This window comes from Ochlerotatus camptorhynchus, unplaced genomic scaffold (assembly GCF_037179485.1).
Source record: "Ochlerotatus camptorhynchus isolate MF236.1 unplaced genomic scaffold, CSIRO-AGI_Acam_v1.1 ptg000185l, whole genome shotgun sequence".
NCBI lineage: Eukaryota > Metazoa > Arthropoda > Insecta > Diptera > Culicidae > Ochlerotatus > Ochlerotatus camptorhynchus.
The window spans coordinates 4,528,080-4,545,482 of record NW_027040675.1 but is presented as its reverse complement, the minus strand read 5'-3'; the positions used below and the strand labels follow the sequence as shown (position 1 = coordinate 4,545,482).

The following is a 17,403-nucleotide window of genomic DNA, read 5'->3' as shown; positions in this document are numbered from 1 at the left end:
CGGGAACTTCTCAAGATCTATGTGACCCTTCCAAAATTGTTCTTAAGTTCACTAAACCATATGGAATTTCTCAAAGTGTGTCGCAGTCGACAAACATTTGAGAACCACTGAACTAGAGGAAAGTTCTGTTAACTTCAACAACATCTTTGAGTACTTTTCAGAAATTCTGAGCACTTCTCAGATACTCTGAGAACTTACCAAACATCCAGTGAATTCCCATAAGTCCCAAGAACTTTCTAGAAATTCCAAAAGCTTCCAGAATTTCCTAGATCATCCCAAAAAAATCCCAATTATTCTGAGAAATTTCAACAACTTCCAAAAACGTTTCAGAATTCACAAGATCATCCCAGAACTTGACAGAACTTCTAAAAAATTCCATTAAAATAAAAAAAAATGCCTTCATTTTCCCAGAAGTTTTGGTATTTTTATAACTGCGAACATTACTTTGATCTATTGTGAGCTCCTAGGATTTAGTAGAAATGCCTAGAACCTCGCACCAATTCCAAGGTGAGCCCAGAAAACCCAAAACCTCCCATAAACTTCAAGAGCTTTTAAGATGTAATAAATTCCATGAAAATCCCGGAAATTCCAAGATTTTCCCAGAAGTTCTGTGAACTTCACAGAAAATCCAAGAACTTTACAGAAATTCCGACAAGTTTTCCGAAGTCACAAAACCCATTGTGATGGGTATTTTTTATCACTGTGACCATTACTTTAATCTATATCGAAACTTCAAGGACACTTGAGAAACTTCAGAGAAAACCTGAGAACTTCTGGACAGCTGAAATAAATTAAAGGAAGTTTCAAACACTAATGGATAACTTTGATAGGTTCATGGAAGGTCCAGGGAATTTCAGAAAACTTAGATGTAACAGTTATGGATATACGTTCCTAGTATGGTGTATTCCAATCATGGAACACACCATAAAAGGAACGAAAAGAAGTAAAAAACATCAATGGAGTACCAAGAACCCTTTTCCTAGAAGTTTTTGGAACGTCCAAAAAATACCATGAATTTTCTTCAATTTCTGAGAACATTTCGGAAATATTGAGCACTTCTCAGATACTATGAGAACTTATCATCCCAGAACTTCGTAGAACTGCTAAAAACTTCCTTGAAAATTCAAAAAAAAAAATGCCTAAATTTTCCCAGAAATTTCCAGAAAATCCAAGAACTTCACAGTAAGTCCAAGAACTTTCTCAGAAATTCCGGAAAGTTTTCGGTAGTCACAAGTCCTTTTTGGTGATGGGTAGTTTTATCACTGCGACCATTACTTTGATTTACTGTGAGCTTCTAGAATTTCCTAGAAATTCCAAAATAAGCCCAGAAAACTCAAAATCTTCCCAAAAATTCCAAGAACATCAAGAGCTTTTCAGATGTCGCTAATTCCAAAAAAAATCAAAAATTCCAAAATCTACCCAGAAATTCTGAGAACTTCACAGAAAATCCAAGAACTTCACAGAAATTCCAACAAGTTTTCGGTAGTCACAAGACCTTTTTTTGTTGGGTATTTTTTATCACTACGACCATTACTTTGATCTAGAACCGAGAACTTAGTAGAAATTCCTAGATGTAGGGAAGATCCTAGAAAATCTAAAAGCTAACCAGTAATTCTAAGAACTTCCAAGATTTCTTCATAAGTCACAAGATCTTCCCAGAAATTGTATGAACTTCCGAGAAAATCTAAGTACTTCACAGTTATGGTAATTTTTATCACTGAGACTATTACTTTGATCTATTGTAAGCTCTTAGGATTGGCTAGAAGTGCCTAGAATTTCACTGGAATTCCAAGATGTACCCAGAAAATCCAGAAACTTCCTAGAAATTCCCAGCACATTCTAGAAAATCCAAGAACTTTCCAAAATATCCGAGAATTGCCCAGAAAATTCTTCCAAGAAGTTCCGAAAAACTTCCCAGAAGTTCCGAAGAACTTCCCAGAAGTTCCAAAGAACTTCCCAGAAGTTCCGAACGAACTTCCCAGAAGTTCCGAACGAACTTCCCAGAAGTTCCGAACGAACTTCCCAGAAGTTCCGAACGAACTTCCCAGAAGTTTCGAACGAACTTCCCAGAAGTTCCGAACGAACTTCCCAGAAGTTCCGAACGAACTTCCCAGAAGTTCCGAACGAACTTCCCAGAAGTTCCGAACGAACTTCCCAGAAGTTCCGAACGAACTTCCCAGAAGTTCCGAACGAACTTCCCAGAAGTTCCGAACGAACTTCCCAGAAGTTCCGAACGAACTTCCCAGAAGTTCCGAACGAACTTCCCAGAAGTTCCGAACGAACTTCCCAGAAGTTCCGAACGAACTTCCCAGAAGTTCTGAACGAACTTCCAAGAAGTTCCGAACGAACTTCCAAGAAGTTCCGATGAACTTCCCAGAAGTTCCGATGAACTTCTCAGAAGTTCCGATGAACTTCCCAGAAGTTCCAAAGAACTTCCCAGAAGTTCCGAAGAACTTCCCAGACATCTTCCCAGGCTCACAATATTCCTGTAGTTCACAAAACTGCCTTGAAGGTTTCTTAACTAGGTATTTACGATCAGTGGGAAAATTCAGTGTAAATGTTTACTTTGGTAAGCTTTGTAGTATTTTAAGTCCTGAAATTAATCTTGTTGGTTTTCCCGACAAGTAACTCCATAAAATGTGTTCCTATTTTAACTAAGTTCTCTTGATGTTTCCCACGAATCCAACTTCCCATAAAATTGTCGTTTCTGATAAAACTGTGCTAAGATTTAGAAAAAAAACATACACCTCCACACGAAAAGGAAAATGTAATTTTTCTGTTTACCGTCGGGCAAAATCTTTCATCAAACATTTGTCCTCCTTTCATCCACCATCTAACTTTGGTGCCGCGTTTTTTCCCCATCGCCAACTTCGCATGACACAGACATCAAACAGAAAAGTTTGTTGTGCTCGTTCGCACACGGTCTGTGTAGGAAATCAAAAACTCATCTCCAACTCACACCGAACGGAATAAGCGAAAAACAGGTATGTAGGTGGTAGCTACCTAGATAGGTATCAGCGTCGTCCTCGACTCCGACAAACAAACCTGCTTCTTCACAGGAACCCCTCGAGAACGAACCCCCGCCCGTGCTGCCATTCACAAGCAAAAGCTGTCTCAAGCACTTGGCGTCCTTCAAGCATCCGCTTTGCTTTACCTGTCTTCCGCTCCCGTTTCGTGATTCTTGCAAAGAGGCAAAACAGGTGCTAAATGAAGACGGAAAAAAAGGTGAGTGTTGGGAGACGATCTCCCGCGCACTGCCACCACCACCACCACTATGTGGTGTTTGTCAACTTTTTGGACTTGACATTCGTTCCTTGAGACAGCTCCGGGGTCTGGGATTTTTCGTGATTTCGGAACGGCTTAAGGTTCTGGCACATTGTTTCGCCTTTTTTGTCTAGCTGCCATATGATACTTACCGTAAACCAGGCCATCGTTGAATCGTCGTAGAGTACCACCCATTCCTCCGACCATCGACTCCAGAGGACTGATTCTGTAATGGAAGATGAGAGAAGAGCGGTGGGGAGCAATTAGAATGGGTTCTATCAAAAGGGCAGTCGAAGAAATACAAAAATACTCTTTATAGAGATAGCAGCTTTAACGGAAACGTACGGCTCATTATGGCCGTTAAAAATCCGAACATGTGTCCTTGTCGTGATGGTTGTTTGTTATTTTTCAATGGTTCTATTAAATTATTCGAATATCAGCATTTACTATCCTATTTACATTTGTTACATACGACCTATCGAAAAATGATTCCAGAATGGTATAATTGTGTTTTTGTAATGTTACACACAAAGAGGATAATTGAAAGTCTACAATAGCGACCGTCACGAAAAGGTGTTACGTTTTGAATGCTTATAACTTTGTCATTTATAGTTGAAATCCAATTCCAAATACACCAATCGATAGGAAATAACTCTACAAAATTGCTAAAATAAATACTTTTAGAGTTTTCTATTAAAAAAGTTTTGAAAATTGTTCAAATCACTGTTTTTATGGAATAAACGTTTTTTCCCAACCCAGTTGTCATAATCGAGTACCATTTTGTAGCGCATCGTTCTGCTTGAGGCTGTAAGGCTGTAAGACTTTTAAAAGTGTGCTGCTGTCACGACACCACTCATTTTTGCATCGGACGGTGTGGTGAGCGGATGGCTTAAGATAGCAGTTGTTGTTGTTCCTCAAAATGGACCTTTGCTCGCTTTGAACTCCTTTATTTTCATCTTCTCATCTATCGTATAAAATGACCAACTAGGGGAAATGTTGGCTTCGGCAATACCTTAACCTTTTATCATCAGGGGGGGGGTAAACAAAGTCCTAGAGCACTCAAATTTGGCCAATGAATGCTCTCAAACTCAATGTATCCACATACCAAAATTGAGCCCTCAAGGACGTTGTTCTGACGATAATAGGTTAAGGTATTGCCGAAGCAAACATTTCCCCTATGTAAATTGTTAACTTCACGCATGAAGTTATCCAAACATGTTTAGTTAAAAAACAATAGTTGTAATCATTTCATCATCCGCAGGTTTTCGTGAATAAAAGCATACTCGCACAAACTAGCACATCTCCACATAGAATAATATTTTTCCTCTACCAGTTAGTATGCGTAGTTTGTTTGCAAGATTGAACTTTCATTCGCGAGAATTCGGTGATTAAAGTAAATGTTTACGAAAGCAGTTTCGTCATGACGAACCTGTTCCATCAAACTTCATCCGCGGCGTTCCATCGAAATCCTGTTCTATTCCGGAAGCGGATGCATGCTGTTTTTCAACAATCGACAAAAGTTGACACATAGCGATGGGAACCGTCGTTCCGGTGAACCCGGTTCCGGTCCCGGGGTACAGGATAGAATTAGTTTCGCAGCTTGGGAGGAACCCGGGCAGACAGTTATTGACAGACGATACCCTGCTCATCTCCAACTGACTTTTCTCCCCAACAGGATGTTGAAATCGACTGTTTAGACAAAAAGAAACAACCGAAAAGTAAATAGGCCGCTGGTGGGGAGTTTGCCATTCAAACGGGCATCAATGGGGGAAAATGGGATGACAACTTGTCCGTAATTTCCCGTTCGATGGAAAAGGATACTGCGGCCGTATGTATTGGGATATTGACTGGATGGCCGAATCGGCTCTTTTGAATTGGTGTGTAAGGATGTTGCTTTCCGTTGATGGAGGAGAAGATACCTTCATAATGGAATTTTTTAAATGGATACCTAATGGACTATCCACAGTTTGAGAAGGGAACGGATTTCTCCGAAATGGGAATCCCATTATCGATGGCGAAGGTGGAGGTGGTTGGCATCGTTTGCTCATTGTGATCTTCGGAATGCAAATTCTTTTACGTACTAAAGAGATTTGTTTGGTGTGAGGAAAGCAGTTTGGTACTCTACGGTCAGGGAAGTTGGGAAATTGTTTGACAAGGAACGAGCCTCGCGAGAGGTTTCACTTAAAAAAAATGCTCTGTGTAGGAATATGAAGGAGATGTTTGAAATTGTCGTCCCACAGCAGTTCTTCTTTCTGGATTTTCCGATCTTACACGAGGTTTCACCTGCTCTCGACTTAGTGAAGCACTACCACAGCTATCAATTGATCGAACTATATCCATGTAGTTTCATGGAGGCAAAATCCAAGCAAGATTGCAAGTTTTATCAAGTTTTAAAGCAATCTACAGGGCTAAATCTAGATGAAATTTTCAAAAGGTCCTATCTGCTTTGATCGATTCTCTTCGTCGACTTTCCTTTTTGATACCCACCGATCTGTTTGATCGAATAATATTTTTGCAGCTGAGTGATTGAAGAAAGAGAAAACCGATGAAGAGAATCGAACAATGCATATAAGACCTTTTGAAATGTTCATCGAGAAATCATGGTCTTCAACAATTGTTCAGTTTGTGGGAAAAACTCATCGAAGCAAATGTAAAGGGACATAATCCAGCTAGTCTTATTGGAATACATCGGAAACGATTGTTAAAAGGATAAAACCTCCCTAATAAAAATTGTATGGTTAATTTGCTTAACGACGTGTTCTGGGTATCATCCAAACCATTTGTGGAATAGTTCAATGATTTGGGTTGTCGTTCGTTTATGGTTATTTTTTATTAGGGCTGGGACGGGCCTTGACAATCGGGTACCGATTTCGAGCCAATTTGCTGTCAAATCCGAGTTTATGATTGGTCGATTTGACTGTACACCGTTTGAAAAATTCATGTTAATTTCTGCGAGATATAGCGCACATAAAATTAACACTAGTTTTGGCATAAATTTACGCGATATTTCTTGTAAATTTAAGCGCAATATCGCATAAAATACCAATATTGTATGCAAGTTTGTAAACAATTTTGCTGTTTATGCCAAGTATAGCACAAAATTAAACAAAGGGAGATTTTACGCGATAGTTAAAGTTCAGATTTTTTTTCTGTGTAGCAATCGTGTAATAAAAAACATGGACAGTTGTAATCAATAGGACGTCGACTCTACTCAGTGAAATTATTTTCCTGAAGAGGTACTAGTAGCATATAGAACTTCTACCTATCACAATCACGATCGTCAAACAGCTGATGGTAGTTACGCTTTGTACATTCCTATCAATGTGCTCGTCGAAGCTCTCTCCATGACCATCCATCAAGTTGACGAAAGAAGTAAAAAGCAACTGGTGAATGTCGTCTTCGGTTGCGATCCATCTCCGATCTGGTCATTCCCTACAATCACGACACTCATCTGTGCTCCTTTTTAAGCAGTTGCTGCTTTGCTTGCATATGTGAGTGTGTTTGTGAATCAGCAACAGCTTCCGTTTAATGTTGCCTGCTTTGTTTGTAACTCACACAGTCGCGCCTGCCGAGACGAACTCGGAATGCGTAGGCATTGTTTTCATTTTCTTCTGTCGTTACGTTTTTTCTCATGATCGTACTGCAGAAGTCTTCACTGTTTTCGTTTTGCTTTTCATCATCAGCAGCGAGTGTAACGTTTTGCTTGTGAGCAGCGACCATTACTGGTGATTGTTGTTTGCCATGGCTCTACCTATCACTGCGTGACAAAACGTTCTGTCAGCGATAGTCGGTTGATGCGTATACGAGTGTCGAGTGAGTGTCATGATATTTTGCATCACTGTATAGAAGGAGAAACAGCGAGTGCTTTAGCCCACCTAAATCGAAGTCAAACGTCATTTCTGACAGTGCTGACTCCATTGTGTTTCTGCCAATATTCGTGGTCGTCGATTCCTGATGTGCAATATCTACATTCCACCGGACAAAAGCCGTAATGTCGATCTGATTGAAGAACACATCGCCACCGTTCGTGAATTCTGCGACAACGCTTCTCTGGGTGACATTGTACTCGTGTGCGGCGATTAAGTCAACCTCATACTTCCTGGTCTGAGGATGAAAATGGCATTCGTCTTGCTTCTTCGACGCTTTTGACTCTGGCGAGTACAGCGTTATTTGACGGTATGGACTTCTTGAACCTGAATCAAGTTAACGTGCAGCTGAATAATTTAGGTCGCACTCTCGATTTGGTTTTCGCGCCCGTGGGTAGCTCTTCTGTAGTATATTCTGCTGATGGTCCATTACTGCCAGTAGATCTGCAACCCTCCCCCCCCTCAGAGCACTCAATTACCGCAAAATCGACTTTGATGTGCTTTCCGCTTATCTGTCAGGTCTACGACAGTGTGGATGTCCATGACATGGCCTCAAATTTTTGTGTAATCATCCGCCAATGGTTGAAATTAAACGTTCCTACGAAGAGAAAACCTGTCTTTCCTCCTTGGAGTACGCCCCTTCTTCGGAAATTTAAGAAAGAACGCAATCGGTGGCAACGTTATTTCCGGGCGCAAAAAATCCGTATTTGCAAAAGCTAACTTCAAACGAGCGAGCGACGGCTACTACAGAAAGTTGAATACTTCAGTCTACAAATCACACGTTTTGAAGGTGCAGTTTGGTTTACGCCGGGATCCGAAATCGTTTTGGGTTTGGTTGTCGCCTAATGTGATCTATGATGGCAAAGAGTCCAATAGTGAAGAAGAAGCATGCAATTTCTTCGCGATGCATTTCGCATCCATCTTCGAACCAGTGTCATCGTCCGACGTCGAGGCCGAATTGGCTGCGTCAAATGTCGCGCTGGATGCTGTTGATTTAGGCACGTTAGAAATTTCATCTGCAATGATCATCGGTGCTTCAAAAAAGGTGAAGAATTCATTTGCTCCTGGCCCGGATGGTCCCTCCTGATGTTTTCCGTCGCTGCGCATGCGTAGTAGCTGAGCCGCTAGCCTTCATTTTCAACCGATCGTTTGAGCTTGGTGAATTTCCCATGAGATGGAAACTATCGAACTGTTTCCTGTGCACAAAAGTGGTGACCGACGAGATGTTAAAAACTACCGTGGGGTAACCAGCCTTTCTGCCGCATCGAAGCTTCTCGAGATTATCGTCAGTGATCAAATTCTACGCGCTACAAAAAACCACATTTCGTCAGATCAACATGGATTTATTCCCAGTAGGTCTGTTGCTACTAGCTTGCTGGATCTAACTACTACCTGTTTTTCGGCTATGGAAGATAAAGCGCAGGTTGACGTAATCTGTATGGACCTAAAGGCGGCTTTTGACAAAATTGATCATAAAGTGTTGCTCTGTAAGCTTTCGCGATTGGGAGCCTCAAATCGATTGGTGTCGTTGTTGTTACCGTACTTGACTGGCAGAACGCTGTAAGTTAAACACGAATCTTATGTTTCATCGCCATTTGCTAGAACGTCCGGTGTCCCGCAAGGAAGTAATTTCCCTTGGCCACAAGTGCAAGCTCGTATATGCTGATGATCTGAAAATCTATGTGGTGGTACGCTGCATCGAGGACTGTTTTCACCTGCAAATGTTGCTCAACATGTTCGTTCAGTGGTGCCGCTCGAACAAGCTTGTCATCAGCGTCGCGAAATGACCTTCTATCGGTCAAAAGACCCGTTAATTTACTGTTCTTAGCAGAGTGGATCAAGTGACGGATCTTGGTGTCGTATTGGACTCGAAGCTTTCCTTTCATTCCCATTATGCATCGATTATTTCCAAGGCTAATCGTCAACTTGGCTTAATCTCTAAGATTTCCAAGAATTTCACGGATCCAGACAGTCTAAAAGCATTGTATTGTTCACTCGTAAGGCCGATCCTAGAAAATGCTTCAGTTGTATGGGCCCCAAACGACGTATCATGTAATCTAAGAATCGAGCGTTTGCAAAAAAGATTCATACGACTTGCGCTCAGAAATCTACCGTGGCGTGAACCGTTTACCTTCCAGCATATCCCGATAGATGCCGTCTGCTTGACCTCGAAATGCTTGATCCTAAGCGACGTAAGCTACAACAGGCTACGTTTATAGCTAAATCACTCAACGGTGACGTCGATTGCTCTCATCTTCTGTCACTACTTGATTTCCGTGCTCCAAGGTAAGATGTTACGTCAGCAATCCCTGATGCAACCGAGCTTTCATCGTACTCTCTATGGCTACAACCAGCCTATTTGTGCAATGGTTCGTACGTTTTATTTGAAAAATAAGACTATAAATTACTCACCATGGCGGTCAACACCATGCACTACGTTTTACAACGATTGCACCGAAACGTATTTGGTCCACAACACTCAACTTTACCAACCAGTGGAAACTAACGATTTTAAATTGGCTCACTAATTGACTAGCCTATTGGTCCCAAGCAAATCGATTAAGGTACCTAATTCTAGTCAAAATTCTAGTACTACACTATGTTTGTTTTGATTCGCTATGAAAGTTTGACAGATAAAATGAAATGGATTTGCCTATGTTTCGAGGGGTACACCTTTTAGCTTGGGACCGAAAAGAGTACCAGAGCTGAGCCAAAAAATTGAGCACGTTTCTTCGGTACCTTCTAGTCTTAGAGTTACCTCTCTGACTTTACCGTTTTTATTTTGACGTATGATGGAGAAAGCTAGTAACCATAGCAACATGTGAAAAGGGCCTATGTGCCAAATGTAAGAAATTACTTCAAACGTCGATTTCTCGTGAATGCAGACTCATTCTGGCAAACCAACTCCAGCATCTGAGATAAAGTTTGCTTTATCAGATGATATAGTAAGTTTGTGTAGGCGTGTTGCAGTTCGTTAACAATCGACGTTTAAAAGCATTGTTTACGTAGTAAGTTTGTGTAGGCGTGTTGCAGTTCGTTAAGGTGATTCCCTGTAGCGACCTTTTTCGTGTTACACTTCGCAATTTCACATATAAAAATAATAAGGTTTCTGTGAATGCACGTAGCTGAAACTACTAACTTGTTGTTTGCTGCGGAGAAGCAAGGAATGTCTGAAATTTTCAGATGTATACACCTCGTAGATCTTGAGATGTGTGCTCTTGAAATTGCGAGGTGTGATGGAAAAACGGACTCTACGAGGAAACACCTTAACAATCGACGTTTAAAAGCATTGTTTACGTATGGCCTCTTTCACATGTTGCTCGAGATCGTTCTGGTGCACTCAAATCTGTGTACACTGCCACTGAGGATAACTCAGACAGAGAGTCACGGGTAGTATACTCAGTTGCACGATAATTTTCTAAAAACTGCAGGTACTCAGCTCTGAGTTTCTGCAGTTTTAAGAAATTTCTCCATACCTCTGAGTAGAAGTGACTCTCTCTCTCTTTCTTTGAGTTATTCTCAGTGGTAGTGTAAATCAATTACCCAAATTTGGGTTAACGTTTCTTAGCATATTGACAGTTGCCAATCTGGTATGCAAAGAAGGATGGCAGATATAATTAGCCTTTTCCTTTATATTTTTTGGTTCACCTTAAAGCTAATAGTTCAGACTTTAGCTGACATCACGTAATATAAGTGTTTAGAATGAAGTAGCTCGGATAAGCCTATGGTTTAAGTTGTGGACCTGTGTGTGATGCAGTCTATAGGTTGATTGATCGAGAGATGAGAGGAGTGATAAGAGCATCATCCGAAATTAATGGGAAGTTTGAAACGATGACGTCACGAAGTACGCGGGTACAATGATCGGGTCTGGGATCGGATTAGGGTTAGGAGATAAGAAATATAATTTTAGGTGCTACATGTTAAACACGGTGTCCGGTCAACGGTCTATTTTTGTATATCAAGTAGGCAGATTCGGAATATTAGTTTAAGTTCATTGTGTAATAAATGTTAATATAAATGTTTTTGTTTGCCTAAAATAAATGGTGTATTGCTTAACTGGGCAGTGTCGGGATTGTGTGTCACAGTGAACAGTCCACTCACTTGGATTCGCCCTGCACCTTCAACCTGCTTTAGGAACCAGGTTTGGGATTGCTGCAGTTGGAAATCGATTGGTAGGAAGGAACTATTGATTACACCCCGACAATAGGTTTTCTTGATATTATATTATATTGCTTGATACCAACTATAGTCTGAACGTAGTATCATGACGTCAGGGTAGGTATGTAAGAATGCATGAGAAAGCTAATACCACAGACAAACAGACATAACACATTTAATATTTCTCACTGGAAAACACCGTCTTTAAAACACTACCGCCTTCTGTTGAGTACACTGTGGTGGGCACTACGCTGAACAGATGGCGGTAGTGTGTAAACGTCAAACGCAAGGGAATTGACTATGCACGCCACAAATAGCAGTACTACCATAGAGGTAACTCTAAGACCAGAAGGTCCCGAAGAAACGAGCTCAACTTTTTGGCTCAGCTTTGGTACTCTCTTCGTGTGGCCGGAAACTTGCGGCGCGGGCTGCAGACAGTGTTGTTGCAGCTTTGGGAGAATGGCGGATCTGGTGGCGTTCATCAGCCACATACGGCTCAGCAGGCGTTGCTGAGTCGTTTGGCTGGCCGGCGTCTTCCGTCGTTGACAAAATCAGCTGACCGTGGCCACCTTGGTCGAGCCGAGACGGGACCCTCCTTGGCAATTGAGGCCACCGGCCTGAGGGAATCGTCCCTGACGGACGATCGAGGATCATTTACTATTAGGCTCGGAAGCCATCTTGACTTCCGAGCCGAGCCGTGTAAAACCGTTTTGTTTACGGTACGAGGTGTACAAAATGTGCAAAAGCACAAGAGGTCCTTAACGGAGGTAGGCTTTCCAGTCCAAACCCCACAAGGGGGGGGGGTTTGTTTTATATATGCACTACACTTAACACTCAACTGGTCTACACAGACACCTGGTTACTTCTGCCTAATCTTCCAAATCTCAGATGGCTAGCTATTTATCATCCAATTCGCGCATCCATTGTTATTTTAAAGCCAAGATATTCCTCCCTTCAGTAACGTTACGTTGTTGTTTGCAGCGGCACAAACCCTCTAGCTCTTGTGTGTGTCTACTGTTTTAGGTTTAACAAAACGTGAATTTTCCAAACAACAACAACTCATTCAAACGAAAATCCACGGATTGTAACCAACTGGTTACCCAAGCAAATCGATGCACCCCTCGAAACATAGGAAAATCCAGGAAGCCCTCATTTTATCTGTCAAACTTTCATAGCGAATCAAAACAAACATAGTGTAGTAATAGAATTTCGACTAGAATGGGGGTACGTTATTCGATAATTTAAATCAAGAGTTTTTGGAAATCTTATCTGAATTGTACGCAATAACCACACAATAAAAGGTTAAGACGTCACCTTAATTCTGAAAATACCCACGTTGAAATGTATTTGACTGTATATCACAGTTTTTCTATAACCGGAAGCTGCCATCTTTGATTTCAACATGGCGTCAGACATCTATTTCCGGTCTTAAGACGTCATCTCGATTCTGAAAATACTCATATTGAAGGGTGTTTGATTGTATTCCCTTGTTTTTCGACAAAAAAAAAAATCAGATTGACCGCCCACGGTTGCTGCTCTGTTATTACCAGATCAGCTGCAATTACACAGAGAACCAACAGATGATGTTTGGGACTAACATTCATCCTCAATGTGTAAGAACTGGAGATCTAATATTTAGCAATAACAGCGCCGGCCGTGTCCGAATGCAGGTCAACTAGGGAATGGGAAGGAATGTGTTGACGTGGTACTCGCTGTGAAGGAAACCGAGAAATCCTCTGCGCTTCCACGAGAAATCACTGGGATGTTGGATGTGGGGAAAGGTTGCACGCACACGCAGGGGATCGTTTTTGGTAGAGCGATTATAATACACAAACACACACACACACACACGAGCGCGCACTCATCCAATTTCTATTTTTAGATCAGGACCCACACTGTGGTAAGTGATGCGATCGGTGTTAAAGAAGAATTTGTTTTCATTAAAATCTAGTGGGTATAGAATAAGGCAAAGTGAAAAATTGCAAGGAAGGGGACGGGCCTGGGATTGAACTCCCGACCTTCTGCTCAGTAAGCAGAAACGGTAACCACTGAGCTACCGAGCCTCGTCGTATTCCCTTGTTTTTTGACAACCGAAAATCGCCATCATGGGTTTCAAGATGGTGTCAGACATCGTTTTCCGATCTTAATACCACCGACAAACCGACATGAATGACCATAGCAAAAACAATAAAATTTCTGACCAAAGCATACTACTGACATCTGGCTCCATGTTCGCGGGAAATATTTAGCTCAACCATGAACCCGCATGCAAAAGTCATGAATTGGTTCGTGTCTGATCTATTCTGGACAAACTATTTTTATCTAGATAAAAGAATCCTATGGTTTGGACAGTTCGGATCACTGCACATTTAAATCGGCCGTTTACGATTTTCCGGCATAAATCAGAATTAAGTGTCATGTCGGTTTGTCGGTGTTAATACCACTGACAAACCGACATGAATGATCATACAAAGTATCATCAAAATTCTGATCAAAGCACAAAACTGACATCTGCCGCCATGTTCGCGAAAAATGTTTATCCTAGCCACGAACACGCAAACAAAATGTATGAGTTGGTTCGTGTCTAATCTATTCCGGGCAATTTATTTTTATCTAGATAACAAATTTCTATGGTTTTGTCAGATGGGATCGCTGCACATTCGAATCCACCGTAATGGATTCTCGATCAAGAGTTAAGTTTAAGTTTCATGTCGGTTTGTCGGTGTTAATACGTCGTCCCAATTCCGAAAATACCCAGATTGAAGGGTATTTTACTGTATTTCCCAGTTTATCTGTAACCTGAAGCCAGCATCCTGAATTCCAAGATGACGTCAGACATTGATTTCCAGTCTCTAGACGTCACTCCGATTCCGAAAATACCCATATTGAAGGGTACGTAACAGTCTTTCCCAGTTTTTCTGCAACCGGAAGCCGCCATCTTGGATTTCAAGATGGCCTGGGACATCGATTTATGGTCTCTAAACGTTAGCCCGATTCCGAAAATACCCATATTGATGGGTATGTGACAGTCATCTCCAGTTTTTCTGCAACCGGAAGCCGCCATCTTGGATTTCATTGTAGAAAAAGATGCAAAAGTTTGAAAAACTTCAACGAAGCTTAGATACCTTAAGGAAAGTTACGCGAACATACAGTTCTGGTAACTTTCTGGTAGTTTTATTTAATTCGGGAATTTTTTTTTCGGAACATCAAACAAGTTGTTAGAGTTTAATAAAAGTTCCGAGAACGTCAAAGAAGATCCGAAAACTTCAGGGTAGTTCCAAGATTTTCAAGATCATCTGGAGTGCTTCAGGGAAGTTTAATGACCTTAAAGGGTACGTTCCACTAAAAAATTCTAGCCCTTCTGTGAAGATTATAGACCATCAAGGCAGTCTCATTGAGTTTTCAAAATTTCAGGAACTTTACAGAAGTTTTCAAATCTTCCAAAGGGAAGCTTAAAAATGTTTCGGCAAGTTACGTAAACTCCTGGGTAATTCTGAGAAGGTCGGTACAGTTCCGTGAATATCTGGAAATTTGTGGAATCTTCTGGGAAATATCTAAGCGAGAACTTTGTGAAAGTTCTAGGAACTACAGGGAAGATTAGAGAAGTGTAGGGAAGTCCTAATAACTTCACAACAATTTAAGGAACTTTAATGAAGTTCCGGAAAATGAAAATAATTTCTTAGAATTTCTGGAGAGTTTCTGAAACCAACTGCGGGGAACATAAGGAAAGTTCTCAGAACATCTGGAAAAGTTTCAAGCTCTTGTAGGAAGCTTCCAGAACTTCAAAACTTTAGTAATTTTAAAAAATTCTGAGAACTTCAGGGATATTTGGAGAACTTCCAGAAGTCAAAAAAACTGCAGAGCTGCAGAGAGCTTGAGGAAAATTGTAAAAACTTCAAAAAAGTTCTACGAAGCTCAGGAAAGCAAAGTTTAGAAATTTTCAGGGATGCTTTGAGATTTTAAGGGAAGTTCCAATAACTTCAGTAATATCCCGAGAATTTACTGGTCAGTTCCAAGAATTTCAGGAAAATTTCTCAATTGATTGATGGGCGTTTTAGTAGAATAATTGTGTTGTTTTCCCATTTAATTCTACTATTATTGTATCACTTTCACTTTCACTAATTCACTTTCACTATTTATTTACTATCAATTTAAAAAAAAAACTACAATAGATACGTATTTCGTTTACTACTTACAAACTTCTTCAGTGTTTTTAAGTCTATAACTACACACTGAAGAAGTTTGCAAGTAGTAAACGAAATACGTATCTGTAATAGATTTCTTTTAAGGTGATAGTGAAAATATATAGTGCAAGAGAATTAGTGAGAGTGAAACGGTACAATGTTATTAGAATTAAAAGGAAAAACAACTCAATAAGGTATAGGAAAATTTCTATAAACTTCTAAAGCTCCGGAAATTTGAAAGAAGTTCAGTTTAAGGAATTTTTGGTAATTTCCATTCACTTCAGAACTTCAGAGCAGCACTTCAGCAGAATTTGCGAGATGTTCAGGAAATCTCCGAGAATTTCAGAGAACCGCAGAGCAGTTCAATTAACTGTGTATGTGTAGACTAGACTAGACTAGAACCGCAGAGCAGTTCAATTAATATCAATGGAATTACAACACTTTCAAAGAAGGTCTGAGTAAATGGGGAATTTTTGAAAACTTTTGCAAAGTTTTGAAAGCTTTAAGAAAATTGCGGAATCCTTGGTTAAAGTCCCTGAACCTTAAAAAAAAAAAAAAAAAAAAAAAAAAAAATTGCGGGATTTTCAGCGTGGATGAAAGAACATTTAAGGTGTTCCGCGATGTTTAAGGAAGCCCAAAGAACTTCAGAGAAGTTTAATTTTTTTGAACCTATCGTGAGCATAAGAACATTTTCCCCTTGAAAACCATGCTTGCATCCTACTATTTGTACATCAGAGCAAACAACTCCAACTCCATTAATGAACGGTGCTTGTCCCTCGTTTGTTGATTGCTCCACAAACATAGTTGAAATGTCCATTTCATTTAATCCCTTCCAAACATCACAGGCTCACTTCAAGAGCAAAACCATTCAAACCGATCGACCTCTCTCCGGTCGGTTGAAGTGAATAATTGAAAAATAAAATTTCCCGCGAACAATCATCTCCCGACAGCACCGGCGACGACGACTACGATATTTGCATCCCCGTGAAGAGCCGTTCGCTGAATGTTCGAATGTTCGTTCCATGGTCATCATCACCGCTGTCGTAGCCCCTGTGGGACTGACGGTTAGATGGGATAAGGAATCAATACCCGATGGCAAAAAACGTGTTTTGGTCCACTGATCGAACGTTGCTGGTTGGGACGAATCCATTCATCCAAAGTGGGTTGACGCGAACGTTTATAGTGATGGATGAGGACGGTTGCGGGTTTCGATTGGTGGACATGTGTTCGACCTGATTGTGCTTGGTCCCAGAGCGATGTTTTTTTTTTGGGGACAAACGTGGATCCTCACTCTGTGGAAAGCTTTGATTGAGATCCAAACACACTTATCTAATGCTCGGAATTTGGAATTCGGTTCCACTCATCCAAGATGAGCTGCATAATTCAAGCAAACAGAGAACCGTGACTACACATTCTGGCGGTGAGTGGCTCATCCATATGTGGAAGAGCGATGGAAAGACAAAACAGATGCGTCATAGTCATTCCTACATCCAAACGAGAAGCTCTGAGAATGACAATTTATGTCACAACCAAAAATGTCACACCACATCACATGCATCCATCGCAGGCAGGCAGCAGCAGCAGCAGTTGAGTTTTCTCGAATTTATTTTCAATCAACGAACACCGGCTGAGTCTGCAAGTAGTCAACCGACTTTTAACGCCTGCAGGTATGCTAAGCCGGTCCGAGCTCTCGGATTGCATGCTGCTGCACAGGCACCCTCAGCTCCCGTGTGTCGGTCTATTTCAGCTCAATTCAATTTCGGTTCGAGTCATTCAAGTTAAAATACCCGTGCAGTTTTCCTCCAGCCCTTTCGGCCACACCCTGTTTGTATGTACGAAAATCGAATTTATCTGCTGCTTCGCACCGATCCAGCTCCATCCATCGGGCAGCTTCTTCCCGAGACATTTTGCTAGCAGGATTCGGTATAAGG

General features: G+C 41.0%; 1 long non-coding RNA gene across 1 annotated transcript in view; it reads right to left on the bottom strand.

The window, feature by feature from the left end:
• Positions 1-3,415: 3,415 nt before the first annotated feature.
• The window catches only part of LOC135702193 (uncharacterized), a 149,873-nt gene continuing 135,885 nt past the window's right edge, over positions 3,416-17,403 (bottom strand). Inside the window, exon 4 of the long non-coding RNA XR_010517687.1 lies at positions 3,416-3,490. This is a non-coding gene — a long non-coding RNA (uncharacterized LOC135702193). The remainder of the gene's footprint in view (positions 3,491-17,403) is intronic.